The following is a 15,613-nucleotide window of genomic DNA, read 5'->3' as shown; positions in this document are numbered from 1 at the left end:
GATGAGCAAACTGGCACACCGAGATTCGTGTGAATGTTCCAAGAGAGAAGTCGATCTGTTTATCGTGCCGACGATGATGATGATGACGATGCAAGGATCTCGGATGGTAGAAGTTCAGCCAGTATCGAATATGATCACCCCGGTTCCTATCAAGTTTGCAATTGAAGGATAAGCCAAATATGACATTAATCTCAGCAATGGTTACTAGTACATTAAGGTTAACACGAAAAACACCAATCATGGCGCGATGTCAGAGCTAGTACCGCCAACAATATCATGCGTTTGTTCTTCAGCGACGAGGATTACTACTTAAACAATGTATTGGTCATCAGTAGCAAGGCGTGTTACTCTTACCGATGTTACCTTGAGAATTGCTTCTGTACGAAAGGAAGCCAAGAACACATCTGGGTGCATCGTTAGAGTTGGAACGTAACGCCTTGAACATCTTCAGTGACACAAAATTAACAAAAACTGGCGTTTCTCACAATGTTGGATTTCACAACCGCCACAATACAATCAAAAAAGGACCTGATCTATAAATGACGGATGCATTACAATTTGAAATGTGCTTGGAAGACAAGCATTTGTTGTATGATGTGGGTATGACTGAATCAAAGAAATAGCATGTCCTATTTCATGGCTGATGCTAACAATTTCAAACCTAGAGCAAGAGATCGGGCGTAATATGTAAGGCTTTACTAAAGTGAGAAACGACATTAGTTAAATTCTGATCAGGACAATAATTAGGTCTCACCTACCACGAGTAGAAGTCAAAATCTTCATATTGGGCCCAAGATAAAATATTCCATTGTCAACTGCCTACATATTTGTTAGCTGGCAATGTGAGCAATGCTTCTCTCAGTGTCAGTATTGATTAAAATCCTTCCCAGATGCAATCACCAGAAACAGTCAGACGTTGTGTACAAGACCATTGGAATCTAACCAAAAACAGAAAACGTTCTTGAGCTCATTTGATTCTGTAAGAGATGATGATTTCCATCCGGAACAACAGTCACATATCCCAACCCCAACTAGAGAAGAAGACGAGTCAAACAGTCATGATAGCCAGAACAAGAACGACACTTAATACTGTGTTTTGCTCCTAACTTGGTTTAAATACTTACACATTCGAGCAAAGAACATTGCTATGGCTGAGAGATTGATAGTTAAGTGCACTACTACACATGCTTGACGATGAGTAAAGAAGCAAAGTTGGAAGAGTTTGTCAGAAAGTATCCTGCTTTCATGGACTTTCTTGGAGATGACACTCGTCGAAGGACAGAATAAAGAGACTCCCCGTTAATCGACGTACCCAACAGATCGTTTCAAAGAAAACAAATCCAGTGTGAACCCATTACCTATCATTAGCTATGAATATGAATATCTGGATTCGCCATTACTTATGGCCCACAGTTCGTGCACAGTCTCTTGGAATCCAGTGGTGTGTGCTATAGATCAACCTAACTACGTTCAAGCTTATGTCACCAACACAGACGATATTCACTGCCCAGGTACAAGTTGGTTATTTTTAACATCAGACATTAACAGGACGTGGATGGGTCACCTCTCTACTCTACCTCTTTCTGGAGCCTGGGCTGTAACCTATGGCCCTGTCATTTATACCAGTTAATGTAATTTGCCAATGTACCAGAAAATTACACTGGACACGTCGGCCAGTGTTATTATTTTGTCTCAGCGGTTTGATTAATGTTTGGTATATGCATACATGATAATACGATAGCAATTGCAATGGTTTCCATAAGATTAACTGGTGCGATCTCCAAGGCATTTGGAATTCAGATAAACTGGGACTATGTACAAATCAAGGACTACGATACAGATAACTGGGGCTATATCCAAGGCAAGGGCTGGGATACAGATAAACTGGGGCGATGTCCAAGGCAAGGGCTGGGATACAGATAAACTGGGGTTACATCTCAGGCAAGGGATGGGATAAGGTTAAAACTGGGTCAATGCCTCAGGCAAGTGATACGATACAGGCCAATTTTAGTCACGTGTTTACCTTGGTATTTTTAGGGTCACTAACTGTACATATAGGTTGAAAGTGGTCATCTACAGTATTACATACTGTGACTTAAAAATGTTATTCTCCCACATGTTAGGACTGTAGACTGTGCACAATGCTTGTTACACATATTATTAAGTGTGTTCATTCTAACTGATGGCTCGTTATCAATAATCATGAAGCGTCTTCGTTCCTGAATCTTTCACATTAGTAAATATATTAACTTCCGTACATTCCATGCTTTTTATCAGTATCAGTTAATATCCTGTAGAATCACACACACACACACACACACACACACACATACATACATACATACATATAGTCGGTCAATATTGGGGATGGGTTTCCACGTGCTTTCTTTCATCATTTAAACATAAAGGATATTATACCGTACTCTTTCATTTTGTATGTTTTGCCTTGAATTCATTACAAGTAAGCGAAGAAAGTGGTTAGATATGTAACCTCAAGACTCATTAATTAGTAAAGTAGAAGAAACTAAATTATATTATAGAAGATGGATGGATGGATGGATGGATAGATAGATAGATAGATAGATAGATAGAAAGATAGATAGAAAGATAGACAGACAGACAGACAGACAGACAGACAGATAGATAGATAGATAGATAGATAGATAGCATGTACATAAAGACATTTGAGCAGTGAATATGAAAATATTCCAGGCTGTTCATTTTGGGATCATCATAATGTATTTACTTAAAATTGTGTCATTATTTTTAGTACCAGAGTGCTTGTATAATTATTATTATTACCAGAATACTTGTATATTATTACCAGAATACATTTTTAATTATTATTATTACCAGAATACTTGTATAATTATTATTATTACCAGAATACATGTATAATTATTATTATTACCAGAATACTTGTATAATTATTTTTATTACCAGAATACTTGTATAATTATTATTATTACCAGAATACATGTATAATTATTTTTATTACCAGAATACATGTATAATTATTATTATTACCAGAATACATGTATAATTATTATTATTACCAGAATACATGTATAATTATTTTTATTACCAGAATACATGTATAATTATTTTTATTACCAGAATACATGTATAATTATTATTATTATTACCAGAATACTTGTATAATTATTATTATTACCAGAATACATGTAAAGTTATTATTACCAGAATACATGTATAATTATTATCATTACCAGAATACATGTATAATTATTATTATTACCAGAATACATGTATAATTATTATTATTACCAGATTACATGTATATTGTTATTGTTACCAGAATACATGTATAATTATGTCAAAGTCTTAATCATAAAATGCCGCGTATGGCCAGTACAGGCATCAATACATTTTTAGGAACTACGATCAAGACTGTTCAGAACTGACAAAAATAAATTTTATTTGGTAAACAGAATGTAAAGAAAAGCAATTTGTGTTAAATTTTGTACGTTTTATACAAAATTCATTTATTCTTGCCACTAAATGTTTTGGGAGCCGTAACAGCTGATAAAATTTAATTGCATGAACATCGTTGTATGTTGATTTCCTCACGTTGATTAATTTTTGTTTTCTTTTTGAAGATAAGTATAATTATTCACTCTTTATTTACAAGGAAGCACAATAAATATAGTAACTTTGAATCTACAGCATGTCCTTTAACTTAATGAATCGATTTCAAAAATCTTTTTTTTTCTTCAAAAATATATTCTTTATCGGTCTCTTTGTAATATATATTTTGTCTCGCGTTTATTTTTCCATGTTTTATTTTAATTTCACAAACATAATGTCACGAAAAATAAGACGATTTTAAATGTGTACCATTCCTTTTTATTGACCGAGTGTTTCAATCTAAAAAATTTACAATAACTCTCAATGCGATACAGATTTATTCAAACGAAGGCATGCAGACAGAGTCTGGCATCTTTGATGTCTAGAATACCAGTTAAACCTAGGGCATGATCTTGCCGTGATTTACCAGAATTAGAACACCGGAATGATCAGATGAGAAAGCGACCGTCATACAATTAAAGATATTTTAATACAGTATAATATACTTGATCTCCCAGATTCGCCGAGTCCAGCGTGGACATGGATTTCCTACCAGGAACACCAGTCTTACCCTTGTAGGTTTGTAAGTGGACGTTGATACACCTTATTATTATTATTTTTATTATTATTTTTATTATTATTATTATTATTATTATTATTATTATTATTATTATTATTATTATCAAAGCCTGTGTTGAAACGGTATGTAAATCATAACTAGACAAGATATTGAGATGGCTAGGTGCTTTTTGGGACTTGAAAAGTAAAAGTAACGTTTCAAGATATTCATGCAAACACTAATAATAATTAAAATAATGATGTCATATATGTTTTCAGTGAGACAAATATCGCTAGGAAGCAGGAAATAAAGAAAAGCATTACTCTCCAAAGGGTAATTATGCTTATTCAATAGTTGACGCCCTCCGGACGGACACACACTTAGAAGAATGGACGTAGATTCCGACCAAAATTACGGAGCTATGTATGAAATGTTGGTTAGTACCTACTAAAACCGACGCAGGCTTGAGTTAAAACATTTTAAAGCGTGCGCGCTCTGAGGGTTGATTTAGGCTTGTTTCACAAAGTTTACCAGCATTAGTCGCATCTCTACCTTATATAACATATAAAAGAAACATCCCAGACGTCAATAGTATTATGGATAATTTATGAAAACTTATATAATTAAAAAAATATCGCTTTTGCTTTATTTAAAATGTCCGTACTTTACAATTATTTAATGAAGTCCTTACAGTGGAATCAACAATATTCGCCAAGAGATGTGTTCACTCTGAGCTTTTCGATATTCTTCTACTTCTGTGGGTCACCACGATCTTTAGGTACGACTTGCATGGCAGTCGGTAGCACGGTAGTTGTGTTGGACACCACGGCTGACATCACATAGACAGGTGGTGTCAAAGTAATTTGTTTTGTTATGAATGCTGTGGACACCATGCTTGTAGCCGTTTACATTGTCGATACGATTGTGATTGGCGATGCCTTAAGTGTCGTTGGCACTGTGGTAATGGTTGATGTTGTAGAAACTGTCATCGTATTTCTTACATTTATGTATGAGCCTGATGCGATACTGCGCTACTGTGATGGTTGGGATTAATATGGTTGTTGTTGTTCTTCAATGGTTGGTGACACCAAAGATGTTGCTAGTACAATAATTTTATGTGGCAACTCCATTGAAGAGATGTATATCATTTCCTGTCCACTGACATGATGGAAGGTATCAATATTGTGTCCATCAGTTCCGAAAAAGGTGGGGAATTGAGAAATTTTTAGATCTCGATGCATATAATCGTTGTCATTGTACTCCGTAAATCTTACCAGAAGGTTTGGATCATCCAATCCCATTAAATCGCTTCCCTCAGTTATCTTGTTTCTGAGATGGTCGGATAGAGGCATCTGGAGTATTTGACAATGGTTTAGCTTGGGACAAATGTTGATATAAGGTTTTATGATTATTGTAGATTGTATATCATATTAAAATATCTCGTTTCCATTTACATCTTCTAACCATATGGTCAGATGCCTACGAGTCCTTGTGGCAATCTATTTTAAACGTCAAAATTCACATTTCAGTCAAAATTTATTTTCGTTTTGCTCATGCTCGTACTGCCGTCTATATTAGAATCCATAAGTATATTAAAACATGGCAGCACGATATAAAGAACAGTCAAAAGGTGTACATTTGTATACCTAGCTGCCATCAAGTATAGTTTGAAAACCTTTTTATCACATAGTTGGTACTCTTTGCTATAGTTTGTGCAGTTTAATATTGTTGATATTATGCACGTGAACATATCACTTTATGTGATTCTGATTGGTCCAAATAAGTCCATGAAATTATTGTGCAATATTCTCTTTACTGATTGGCTGCGATCGTGGGAAAACTTTTTTAACCCCGCCTTTTGGAAATTTTTGTTTTCATTGAACATTTTGGGCCTCCATTTTTTATTCGACAAGCAAAAGGGAATTGGGGAACAATAGAATTGTCTGTTTCAATATTGCCAATTTACCCCCACAGGGGTTTGTTACGTCATGTATAACATATCATACTATGAAAAATGGCAAAATCCGCAAGACAAGAACAATAACAAGCAAAATTACCGGTATTGCTAATAGATGATAGCAAGGATGGTGATGGATGGACAGTATATATGTAGCATGGAATCCACCATATATACACCTTGGTTTAAATGTGAACTTACTGAAGTATATAAACTCACCTTTGTTCACAGAAGAACGTAGACATAAATCAGTCTCCCCAACTGACAGAACTTTATCCAACCACATCACATTTACACGGTTCATATGTGATGTAAGTCTGACTCAAAAAGAGATTTTGTACAATCTAATGTTCCAACTCAAATACTGCAAATAGCCTGTCACAAATAAATTACAGTAAATATGTGCATTTCTGCATCCAGTAATCTTCTTTTCACAAAAATATCGCAGTAATGTAATGTTTAGCTGTGATGTGATGTTGGCCAACTCGAACCGGTACCGTGCACCGTATCAATGTGACATCACACGCATTGGACATTTTCTGTCGACAAATGTTTTGTCTTTTGTAAAATGTTCTGCTTATTTGGATGTACGCTTATTTTTTAACGTATAGTTATAAAAAAAATGTATAAGATACCTTTACTATTTCATCTTTATTTGAGACTATTTTTTACGCGCAACAAATTAAAGATACAGCGTCTGTCAGAATAGCGAAATTATTTGTTCTTTTTCCTATCTAAATAATTTCTACTGAAATAGAACTATGTGCTAAAGAGAATCTCAAATTGGTAATGATTTAATACTAAATTTAAAAGAATACACCCAAATACGCACTTGTGTTTTGAGGGTGAATGTCGTAAAGAAAAAATTCTGAAAGATGGAAGGATATAAAGAAAAGTTTGATGTCATTTCTTTTTCAGATACATTCCCTAATCACTTTAACTCTAGGAACATAAGCCCGCTACTATCGAAATCTTTACTGTTAATCAGATAGAGAGTAAAGGCAATAACTCTTGTCCATTATCTCTCTTTGAATTCGCCAAGTCGTGCTTTAAGCTTTTGGTGTCGAACTGGTATCACTTCACCATTCGAAAATCCAGTGATACTTTTACCTAATATTAGCCATTCGTTCAGAGTGAATGTCTGTGGGTTCGTTTTGTTGTTGCTAAGGGTTATACTAAATGATGTTATGTTGTTATTCTGGCCACGAATTTTATGTGAAATTTGTCAAGTACGCCATCTCTGGCAGTATGCTAGAACATGGTATGGAAAAATAGACGTTTTGCAGTTATTTTAGGCTTTTTTGTATGTTGTTTTTTCAATTCCGGTTATGTAACGGTTTTATTCATTTCGTTAACACAGCCAAATTCTGATTTTGTTTTCTTTTTCTCTTTGTTCACTCTTTTCAGTCAATCATGACGCGAAATGCGTGAACTGTAAGAAATTGAATAGCCAGGAGGCATAACACCACTCTTGACTTGCCTGCACTAATGTACCTTGTCGGCGTCGTGCAGTGTGTGCACCATGTGGTCAGAAGAAACGTGGTCTACGGTACGTCTGACAAATGCTGCGAACATGGAGAAACAAGACAAATTGGATGAACCTGAGGTTGCAGACTTGTCTCCTCTGCTGCCGTCTAAGCCGTCGATGGAACTACACGTGTGTAGCGTGGTGTATGAGACGACGACGCAGTTGATTAGTTCTGGTCAGTTTCTACCTTTATCTCCGTCATCTACCTCTTTTGATAATTTTGATTACTTCGGGGAGTGTACCCCAACTTTAAGGCAGCCCACAAGACGCAAGTATCCCAGAATATCCGAGTATGTCCTTCGGGCCTGTTAGTCCTGGTGCATATGGTTTGTACGTGCTACGCATGGGCCTTCCCGTTATTACAAACTTCCGTAAGATTTGGCTGCTGGCTCGTCCAGCCATTTGGGTCTCAATGCATGGGGCTTTCCAAAATTGAAATATTAATATGATCATCCCTCTCCGCTCAGACAAGTTCAGGATCAACGATATTGTCGACATAACGATAGACCTACTTAGGAAGATCCAGGTCTAAGGGCTCTTTTCCAACAGCCCACTACTAATGTGGTCCATCCAAATCCGGACCAACATATTTTTCACGCTTGGGTCTTTCCCGGTGGGTCTTGCTAAGGAAAGCTTTTAAATCTTCGAGTGTGGAACGAATCGCGCGAACTAGAAGGCCCTCCGCTTCTTGTAAGGTAATGTGGTGTGTCTTCAGAAACTGATGCTCAGTCAGCAACATAGTCCCATTGAGTGCCTCAATCCCACAAGTGGCTGGCTGACTTCTCAAGCATTTCGAGGAGAAAAAGTTGGTTCCGACTGCTATTGACGGTTAATGCTTCATGATATGCGACACTTTCCGATAAAGACCTCATTGATTTATTGTCCAACATTGACATGTAGCGTCCTAAATCTCTCACTCTGCTTTCCAAGTGTAATTTTTTCTGGTTTTGACTTTGTTTAATTCAAGCAAATTCTGGCACTTAGCCAAGACCTCGCTGAAGCGCATATCATAGAAAGTATATTTCATGGTAGCGTTAGCCTTAGTATGCATGGTGAGCAAGTTACATGCCCTCTCTGTGGACCCGACCCATCTTCAGTTTCGATTTCATGGATCGGTTGTTCTTATAACTCAAATTGGTTTCGTGGCCAAGATCATGTTGCTGTTAGCGCGCAATCTGAAAATAATTATAAGCCCCATTGCCTGTATCTACACATCCCAAGAGGCGTTGCAACAAGATCCAGTCTGGTCTCTCGGGATTTACTTGAGGTATTCCGAACCGTTTCGTGGAACATGAAAATGGCCTCTTCGGCCATAGAGGATATAACACCTCAAGTACTTTCATTGTGGCTGACGTGATGATATTCTTGGCGTACCCTTGGGTCCCACCCGAACCGCCTCATAAAGACTTCTACTCTGAAATCAGGACAATCTCTGTGAGCATATTGTATTCGAATGCAATATTTCCATTAGAGATATTAACGAGGCTGTCTACTGGCACTGACAGTCCTCCTTTTTAAATATGTATCCACGAGATTTAGCCTCTCAAATGTACACTCTAAATCCAATAGGTCCACTGTTGGTGGCACTGGCGACTCACCTCCAGTGAGACCATTTCTTGAATTTTTACTGGATTTGCCAGAAGATATAGTTTGGCAAGAGTATTCATTTCTTCTTCCCAGACAGAAACCATGTCTCGATCGGTTGTACTGTATCAAGCTAATGCTATTGGTTAAGTTTTCTCCAAGAAACATAATTTACTGCAGGATTTGCTTTTGCCACAAAAGAGTGAAGTCTATATTTCTCACATTTACCGCCAAATTAAGTGTTAGCATGATTTGTGTCAACCGATCGTGGCAATAGCCGCAGATCGTCTTTACAGTTTAAGTTTTTGTCCTTTAATCCCAACGCAAAATCAGTGGATCTATTCATTACCCCTCCCGCACCCCCATATTAACTTGATTTTATCAAGATTCTAAAATATTAAAAAGTTGCTTTAATTTCCATTCTTTCATGTCTATGCAGAAACGAGCATATGCTATTTCTTATGTTGTGCCGTAGAGCTGATAAAACGTGGAATCATTTTGTCTTCGTATTTTGATACCTGGTCATTTAAACGTAACTACACTGTTAAGAAGTTACGGTGTATATGTATCTACGAGACAACGTCGCGTGACGTCATTTACTAGTTGCGTCTATTTGTATGCCATGTGGTAAGAAGGGTTTGTCTGTGACATGATACAGATCTTTGGGGAGAAGAACTATCTGAAATAGTAACTTTTTTTTTCAAGTACAGTAAAGGGATTTAGAAGTAGTTGGACTCGTTCTGGTTAACGTTCGGCACGAAACAAATGTAATTGTGGTTTAAAACAAAGTGGTAGTCAAACTAAAGCAATGAACATGACAAAATATCTGCCTATATTGTAAAGAAATAATAAAAGGGTAGATTCTATATAAATCGTATGCAATATGAGGTGGAAAAGAAAGATGACATATTATGTGTTAAAAATGCACGAGCAGAAAGGACAAAACATATACTAGATTCATGAGAATAATTGTTCATGTATCGACAAATCAATTATCGGTCAGCGTGTAATCAAAATTTACCTGCAGAGTTTTCCTAGCGTAAAAAGAAGATAGCGCATGGAAACGATTAATTTCTTATTTAAAAATTGTATTTATATTTTAAATTTGAGGACATAGGTTGGAGGGGCTTATTAACGTATACTTTTTTAAAGCAAAGATCGCTTTTTGACTAAATGCTTGTGTAGGGAAACAAAAGTTTTCTTTGCGTGTATTCTCTATATTCTTAATGATTTAATATCACGATGACTTAATGAAACGCAATGTGATGTAAAGTCGTTGGTAGGCAGAGATAAAGGAAGGAAAAAAAGAAAGATTTCTCTTATGGTCTGAAGCCGATCGACGTATGTAGGTCATATATGTAGGTCATATATTACTTCATTACATCTCGATACAATACATGTAAAATTACCACATCGTCAAAGAGTGACACAAGTAAAGACAAATTCCCACAAAACTAAATCCTACACAGTTTGATTGGAACCTTGCTCTAATTAGAGTTCAGTTCGGAGGTAACAAAATGGTTACTGAGCGCCCAATTTTATTAAATGTTACGAAATTCAAAACTTAACGAGACTTTGTAACGTCAAAGTTGACATCTTTGCACACCTTCATTACATACGCATTAATTAACTTCACATCCAGAAACAAAGTAAATTTGAGTGTTAAACTTTACACTGAAAAATTCAACACTCCGATGATCGATTTCAAACCATTAATTACCATCATTTCAATATTCGGGGCGATTACCGGTCATTATACGATAATCCAAATCAATGGAAAACCTTTGATGTTTTATATTCAGTAATCCAGAACGACGATGTTTATAATTCAGAGTGTAACATCATTAATCAAGATGTAAAATTAAAGCCATTTTCAAAGTTGTATTGCGCACGTCCAAGAAACATGTACAGAGCATTCTCAAAGTCTTTCTTTATTTCCCTACTATAGGGTGCAGGTCGGTTGTTGTTGTTGTTATTGTTGTTGAGACCGTTGTCTTGCAGTTGAAGTCGTCCCCATGGAGTATCTCTCCGGACAGGTCACAAAGCACAACGTAGCACCAGTTTCCCGACTGCCCACTGCTTATCTCCGATCCGGGTCTATACCAATGACCTTCGTAATAACAGCCCATCGGTCTAGTGTCAAAGTGAAATGGAGTGCTAGTTTCAAAGTGAAATGGAGTGCTAGTTTCAACGTCAAGTGAAGTTTGTCCAAAATCAGCTGGAAATCCAGACACCAAAGTGATCACGAATAAGAGAAGATAACGTCTCATTTCTATGGAACGACTGGAATAATAATAATAATCATAAATAATAAATAATTATAAATAATAAATCATCATCATCATAATAATAATGTAATGCGCATTACCGTGATCTACAAAAATTATTTAACTGAACAGTTTGTGCTGGACAGAATGAACTGAACAGATTATGCCATGTATGTATTATCACTCTGGAAGAATATACTTACCAGGTTGGATTCTGTTGGTCAGAATATACAGACTTGTGTAGAATGTGCTATCAGGGCGTTTGGCTGATTGCGTTTTGCTCTATCAGTCAAATATGTTCAGCGACGTTATATGGTAATTAATCAATAGCATTTAAATTTATCTCCGAACACCTGTGTGGTAATTTCTCGAATGTACTAAAATATACTGAGGAATCCTCAGAAGTGCTCATGTCTACGGAGGAATAACAGATAATTTCTCTAAAGTGCTTACATGTACAGAGTAATAACTGCATGGTAATAGCTCTAAACAACGTGAATCGACTGCGTAATACCTGTTAGATAATTCGTCTAAAGTGCATAAATCTGCCGAGCAATAAATGTATGGTAATTGCTCCAAACAGCGTTAATCTGCTGAGGAATACTTGTGTGATAATTCCTCTGAAGTGTTTAAATCTACTGAGTAATATCTTTCTGTTAATTCCTCCAAAGTGCTCAAATCTACAGGGTAATAAATGTGCGTTAATTCCTCTACTAGTTTAAATATAATGCGTGTGTGGTAATTTCCCTAAAGTGCTTAAATCTACATATGAATACGTGTGGGGTACTTTGTACGAGTAATATCTGTGTGGTAATGTCTCTAAAGTGCTTAAATCTACTGGGTAATACTATAACAAGATATAACCGGGTGGGATTTTTCGGATGCACAACAGAACACCTTTGACCGTGATATAAATACAATGTTTAATAATGGATGACTTGCATGAGCAATTAATTATGAATACGTGCGTGTATATATAATCCAAATATTGGATTTAATTAATATAAGAACGCACAGACTTAATGATGAAAAATACAAATAAATTAAATTAATTTAGCAAATACAAAGACAAGGGATGAATGGTTCACAATGATTTGACAATGAAACGATGGATATAGTTTACTCAGGTAGTAAACTATGTACAAATGTTACTCATGTAGTAAAATGCATTCACTCGGGTAGCGAAATTATGGTGATAACAAAGAGGGACCAATATATAACCTATCTTTACAGTCCAGAAAGATACAGGGGTTTTTACGAACCCCAAAATTAGCCCACGGCTAACAAATTACATGTACGGAGATGCACTCCGTCATCAGTACACTGTTAAAGCTCCACGGCTGCTACAGTTCAGCTTCACAGCTGCTACAGACTCCGACACTCCAAACATTAGACCCTCCGTACACTCCGGACATAAGATCCTCCGGACTCCCCGGACACTGGAGATTAGACACTCTGGTCACTCCAGACACAGAGACTCTGGTCACAGACATAGACACTCCGGTCACTTCAGACGCAGACACAGACACTCCGGTCACAGACAGCTCTACAGCTGAAGATCTGCAAGTCCTTAAGCAGACTGTCAGCTGACAAGACTATTCCGTATTGTAAATACATTTACGTACGGTGAGGTATTTATACACAGACATTCTGTGCGTTATAGGCATTCGGTTCGTCCCATCGAGAGCACTTCGCACGTACGGCATGGAATGAACCGAACTCACTATTTCGAAATACGACACAATATACATAAATCATCCTCGGGTATCGTTGTACACAAAACATGAAAACGAGTACATGTATTCAATAACTAAAAGAGTTTAATTACGTGAGGAATACCTGTGTGGTATTTCCTCCAACGTACTTGTTTATTGACCATTAAAGTATACATCAAAAATTGTAACCTGAAAATTCACTTTAATCATAAACGTCGTGACATTCAAAATCTGGAAGCAAATCTAACTTAAAACAGATAATAGAGTAATATTTTTAACAATCGTATTTTCTTGTGCGCAGCACGTGCTGCAGTGGACCTTTCAGTTTTGATCATGCTTCAGTCATTAAGAACATATATAATTTGTTAAATTTTTATAGAAAATACCTTTCAGCAGGAGGTTCAGTTTTAAATTAACTGAAATTATTAGTGTTATAACGATTTGAAATTGTAAATGTTATAGCCCAACGTGCTTAAGTCAATCACTCGAATGGACAAATTCTTCGACTACTTCCACTATACGTATTAAAATGCTAATGTGTCAACATGGACACCCATCTGGGTGGTCACATTAGACAGTGGCTCAATCGAATGTTTATTATGCAATAGCTCACGGACATCTATCGAGTCCAGCTGAGGTCAACTGGGAGCAGCTAGACCAATACTTTTCCACATATGTAATAAACAATCACTTTCTATTAGCTATAAATCATTATTAGCAACTGGGTCGTTGCGACTCGTTGTTTGCGAGCTTTCAGATGCTAATTGAGAGGGTGCTTGAATAACAAAAAGATTATCAATTGCTCGTGGCTCATATGAATTAATAGGTTTTGCAAATAGCTTGAAACATATCTTAAATAGTCAAACCACATAACCTTCCCCAACGCAAACATGATTGTCACACTTACATGCAAAAGCGATCAAAACCAAGCTCCTTGCACTGTAAATCCTTACAGTGGAACGTAATCATGAGCTGTAATGACGTAGTTTCAAATTTGACCTTGGCGATAGTTAGTGCAAAGTTTATCTTATCTATACGTTTATACTGAGCATACCACAATGATCATGATGATAGCTAGAACTTGGAGGAGATAAATTAAACTACACATCGACTTAGTTTCCTTTTGTCAATGTTTGCCATAAAGATCTCTATTCACACGAAAATGGACAGTATTGAAACTGTAAAGCGCATTCAGACTAAACTAGCTAAGAAGAACCTAGTGATTTATACTTTCCCTTTTGTTTCTTTGTTTGATTAGAAATTCATTTACGTACAAATAACACGTCTGTGGAAATCTTATATGCAAATTGAGAATTGGAAGGTCCAAACTCCTCCCTCCCTCCATATGTAGAGCATGAATATGAACAAACTGAGTGTGGTACATGGCGTAGATATCAAGGTACTCGATCATGACCTGGTTATTGATCTTACTTTATGCTGTGTTACACGTGTTTATATAAGACTCGTAAACTTTAAATTAATTAACTTTCAAGAGAGAGAGAGAGAGAGAGAGAGAGAAAGAGAGACTAGTAATATCAGAGGTTTGGTGATAAGAGATGGTATGTGGAGGAGAATCAGTCAGAATAGATATCACTGCGTGGTAATAGCCTAGTCACTGACCTGAATCATGTAAACAAGAATATTCATTTAACAGTGTGTCTATATGTGTATGCAGGACATGAACAAAGACAATAACGTCATATGTGTATATATGACATGAAACGAGAAAATAGTGTTACAGTGTATCTATGTATGACAAGAAACTGGGAATGTCATGTAACAGTGTGTCTATTTGTGTTTGTATGACAAGAAACTGGGAATGTCATGTAACAGTGTGTCTATTTGTGTATGTATGACATGAAATGAGAATCTAAAATTGTGTGACTTTGTTAATATAGGACATGCCCAATTTATGAGTATAAACAATAACATGGTGAAAGCAAAAATTACAAGATTGGACAATAATTGTTTGCAAACTTACAATTTTGAAACTATATTAAATTTATTTAATAAGTTTCAAAGGTTTAGAATGATACTTCAGTAAGAGTGTATATTGCACTTTTCAATTTGTATTTTATATCGAATTCTTTTAAAGATAGGAAAAGTAGCTTTCTTAACGAAGCCTTCTTTATTTTAGCGGCCATGATGGATCCGTGTTATTTATAGAAATTCTATACTAGACACTTCCGTATATGTAAAAACACAATTTTATTCTACAGAAACGCCTATGAAACACGAATCATGTCTTCAAAAGAACAGACGTAAAATCAGTTCAGAGGACGGTATATTGTTACTTGTTACTTGTTTGACGAATTGGTTTTCCGCCAACTTTTACGAGAAGGCGGAGAGAGAGAGAGAAGAAGAAAGAAGAAGGGAAGTTCAAGTCACTTGATGGAGGTGTCACTCGATGATGTT

At 36.3% G+C, this 15,613-nt stretch overlaps 2 long non-coding RNA genes across 3 annotated transcripts in view; both read right to left on the bottom strand.

The window, feature by feature from the left end:
• LOC149798141 (uncharacterized) overlaps nucleotides 1–15,613 on the bottom strand; it is a 230,332-nt gene that overhangs the window by 45,816 nt on the left and 168,903 nt on the right. The window lies entirely within an intron of this gene.
• LOC149798144 (uncharacterized) lies at nucleotides 11,083–14,203 on the bottom strand. The gene is made up of 2 exons (XR_016421582.1): nucleotides 14,106–14,203; nucleotides 11,083–11,499 (listed from the first exon to the last, which is right to left on the bottom strand). It is a non-coding gene; the product is annotated as an uncharacterized LOC149798144 (long non-coding RNA).

Source organism: Sinohyriopsis cumingii, chromosome 6 (genome assembly GCF_028554795.1).
Source record: "Sinohyriopsis cumingii isolate HCF-2022 chromosome 6, ASM2855479v2, whole genome shotgun sequence".
Lineage (NCBI taxonomy): Eukaryota > Metazoa > Mollusca > Bivalvia > Unionida > Unionidae > Sinohyriopsis > Sinohyriopsis cumingii.
The sequence above is the reverse complement of the archived record's forward strand: the minus strand, read 5'-3'. Positions and strand labels throughout refer to the sequence as shown.